The 4191-nt window shown below is 43.9% G+C and overlaps 1 protein-coding gene across 1 annotated transcript in view; it reads right to left on the minus strand.

The window, feature by feature from the left end:
• The window catches only part of rnasel (ribonuclease L), a 33918-nt gene extending 31238 nt beyond the window's left edge, over positions 1 to 2680 (minus strand). Inside the window, exon 1 of the mRNA XM_033028342.1 lies at positions 2318 to 2680. The gene's annotated coding sequence lies outside the window, so the exon portion shown is untranslated. The remainder of the gene's footprint in view (positions 1 to 2317) is intronic.
• Positions 2681 to 4191: the final 1511 nt, after the last annotated feature.

Raw genomic sequence — 4191 nt, forward strand, 5'->3', positions numbered from 1 at the left:
CGGCCCAGTGCCGTCAAATACTCATCATATATTAACCAAACCATCGTAATCATAAACCTCCACTGGGCACTCTCCAACGCCAGTACATCCTTCCTCAGATATGGGGTCCAAAACTGTTCACAATACTCCAAATATGGTCTGACTAGTGCCTTATAAAGCCTCAACATTATATCCCTGTTTCTGTATTCTATCCCTCTCAAAATAAATTTCAATTTAGCATTGCATTCACCTTCCTTACTACTGATTTGACTTGCAAATTAACTTTTTGGGAATACTGCACCAGCACTCCCAAGTCCGCTGCCAGCAAAAGACTGGAATGGTGTACTCAGGCCAGTCCAACAGCCCTCCTCTCCATCAAAAGCATCTATATGAGGGGTGGTTGATGGCTCTGGGCCTATACACTGGAGTTTCAAAGGATGAGTGGGAATTTCATTGAAACCTACCGAATAACGAAAGGCCCAGATAGAGTGGGTGTGGAGAGGATATGTTCGGTATTGGAAACATCTACGACCAGGGGGCATAACCTCAGAATAAAAGGATGTAACTTTAGAATTGAGGCGAGGGGCATTTTGTTAGCCAGAGGGTGGTGAATCTGTGGAATTCATTGCCACAGAGGGCTATGAAGGTTGTCATTGGGTATATTTAAAGTAGAGTTTGATAGATTCCTGACTAGTAAGGGTGTCAAATGTTACAGGGAGATGGCATGAGAAAAATAAATCAGCCATGATTGAATGGCAGAGCAGATGGGCCAAATGGCCTAATTCTGCTCCTATGTCTTATGAGACACTGCATCATCAGGTGATTACCCATCCAGGCCATGTCATCTTCTCACTACTACCGCTGGGCAGGAAGTGCGGACACTTGTTGTCCCACAACAGATTAAGGAAGAGTTATCTTTCTACAACTATCATGTTGTTGAACCAACTCACACAACCGTAATCCCACCTCAGTACTGGAACACTATGGGCCGCTTCTTACATTATCATGGACTTGTTCTTGCTTTGTGTTGCATTCATGTCATGTTTTTTCAGTCTTTTTCTTTACATTGTCTTGTAGAATTTGTTTTTGTGTGTTATATGAAACAATATGCCCCTGATGCTACGGCAAGATATTCTTTCCACGTGTATATCAGCGTACTTATACACGACAATAAACTTGACATAGAAACATAGAAATTAGGTGCAGGAGTAGGCCATTCGGCCCTTCGAGCCTGCACCGCCATTCAATATGATCATGGCTGATCATCCAACTCAGTATCCTGTACCTGCCTTCTCTCCATACCCTCTAATCCCCTTAGCCACAAGGGCCACATCTAACTCCCTCTTAAATATAGCCAATGAACTGGCCTCGACTACCCTCTGTGGCAGGGAGTTCCAGAGATTCACCACTCTCTGTGTGAAAAAAGTTCTTCTCATCTCGGTTTTAAAGGATTTCCCCCTTATCCTTAAGCTGTGACCCCTTGTCCTGGACTTCCCCAACATCGGGAGCAATCTTCCTGCATCTAGCCTGTCCAACCCATTAAGAATTTTGTAAGTTTTGACCTGACCTAACGGTCATCCTGGATTTAATGGGCTGAAGGGATTTTCTGTGTGCTATGTGATTCCATGGGTTATGGAGGTTCTTCCTTAAAAATATTCCAGCGGTAGATTTGGGAGACGGCAGGAAAACGTCTCGAAACTAAGACTGCAGCAAGCCATCACAGTCAAAGATCTTTGATCACAATTGCACTAAACGTTATTCCCTTATTATGCAAATATTGTAATCATTTCAGCCAAAGATCCTATAGCAGAGGATCTTTGATATCTGCTGACTCAGGGGGCGGGCGAGGCCACGTTTCCTGCCACTGGCGGTTGCTCGCTCCCGCTCCCGCTCCCGCTCCGGATCAGCGCGGCTGCTGCAGGGCCTCAGGGAAGGGGACGATCGCGTACGACCGTGTAGGAGGGGAGGGCTCTGGATGGGGATGATCGCTAACGCACTGGGGCAGTGGCAAAGATACTAGAGCTCCTCTAGTATCTTTGGGCAGTGGTGGGCAAAGATTATAGCTCCTGTATGATCTTTGGTGGTGGCCACGCGGGCCGCGCTCAGTGCTGGGGGTTTGGCGCGCGTCACGTGAATGCAATCCGATGCCGTGAAATGGCGGCGGCCGCGGGAGCTGCAGTGGAGCCGTCGCCTAAAATGGAGCCCGTCCTATGTTCGGGTAAGGAATGGCGCGCTATAGGATCTTTGGTCAGTGCCGCTGGCTGGGCTCTCGCTTTTAGTTTTGCAGCCGAGCGATCGCGATTCAGATATTGTTGGGCTCCGGGAACCCTCCACCCACCTCCTGGCCATGGAGGATCACCATCGTCTCGTCCGCTCACCTCCATTCCGAGCGCAGGAGGGCCGCCCCTCGCTTTCACCTCCTCGCCCCCTACTAATTTTAAAACAGTTATGGAGCGGGGGAGGCTTGCGCCCACAAGCTTAAGGTCCTAAAATGGGGTATGGCCGATTTTGGAGGTAAGGAGACGACTGGCAAGTGGGAAACTTTCAAATGTGGGGCAAGCAAAAAGTACACGAGCATCATGTTCGTGTCAGGGTGAAGAACATGGCTGACAAATTTACGAGAGATGTTAAGGCTTTGGTCAGGAAATGAGGCACACATCGGTATTCATTTGGGATCAATGTAAGTAATGTTGGGGTACATTGAAGGAGGGTAAAACAAAGCATTGGGGTATATTAAGAGAAAAAGGGTGGTTGAGAAAATAAAGTCAGCCTAGCCGTGATTAGTACGACAGCTATGCTGCCTTTTCTGTCTTAATGGCTGAAATCAGTGAGCACTAATGTACATCCATTCATTGAAATCACAGCATTGAGGTACTGAACATTTTTCCGTGACAAACGTTGTGGACTTTGAGCGGTACACTCACCGACTCGCACAGCTGCACCTCTGTTTCCGATTTCGTTCTTGCAATTCCTATGCATTTCTATCATCAGTTTTGCTGATGTCATCCTGATTTCTTATGTTTTCTTGTACCCATTCTACTTCTGAATCTGCGCCAACTCTCAGTACAAACCTATTTCCCCCTACCTATGTCCTTATAATTTATTTTCTCACGTGTTCTTATCGATTCCATCTTGATTCCACCTGCCAAGCAGAAAATTCCAGTAGCCAAATAATATGCTGGTAGGTATGTTGCAAAGCCTACCTGAAGCGTCGCTGAAAATCTGTCCCAGTCCGTGTGCGCGATTTTGGCGCCGTTTAGAGGGGGGCGGGTTTAAAACGCGATTTTCCCTAGGCTGTTCAAATCGCGGTTTTTCGGCCTAGTTGATTATTAACGAAAAATCGCTGGAAGATTCCCTCGCTTGAGCTATTATTAGTTTTAAGGGCTTTCCTTACTTATTATAGTAGTTTAAAAATTAACCTCTAAACCGCCGACATCGGGCCGGATCTCATACAGGGGAAAACGGAAGGTAGGCTGTATATTTTTACGTTAAAAAGGGCTTCTTAAGATCCCTTTATACAAAGTTTAATATTGCGAGTAGCTCATTTTGGGCCCATTACATCCCGCAGTATTTTTCTGGGCATTTGAGGGCACAAATCTACCGCAATGTGAACGTTCTAAACCAGCGCGTTCACAGGATCCCACTAGAAAGCTGATTTAAATGGACTTTAATTTACAGCAATTAAACACTAAATTCCTTCCATTTGGCCTATAAATTAATGTAAATTAGATTTAAAAATCATGTTTTATTGTGAATTATTTGTGAATATTATTTGGACACTTAGGCTATTTAAAAATGTTAATCATTTATTAAGAAATAGATAGATCTAGTAATTGAAGTTTGGAATTAGCTACAATTGGGTAACTAACTAATTATATGCTTTAATTTCAGGTCATCCAAGTAAGATTATTTTATATTTGTTTCAGCATGCTTCAATCTATGATAACTGAAAATTTCATTCAGTTCCCTTAATTTTTAAGAAAGTTATGGGCTTTTGACGGTCCACGATCACAGCTTTTTTGTTATCTCCATAGAAAATCAATAGGGAACAAGATGCTAATTTCCGAGTATGAAAATGGCCATAACTTTTTTAATACTTGAGATATGAAAGTGGATTAGGTGTCAAATTAAACTTATTTTTATGCTTTATCTGATGGGATAAATTGCAGACTTGATTTTTAAAATCTCAAAATTTTGTAACATTGCTAAATT

The sequence above is a fragment of the Amblyraja radiata genome, chromosome 10 (genome assembly GCF_010909765.2).
Source record: "Amblyraja radiata isolate CabotCenter1 chromosome 10, sAmbRad1.1.pri, whole genome shotgun sequence".
In the NCBI taxonomy this organism is placed as follows: Eukaryota; Metazoa; Chordata; class Chondrichthyes; order Rajiformes; family Rajidae; genus Amblyraja; species Amblyraja radiata.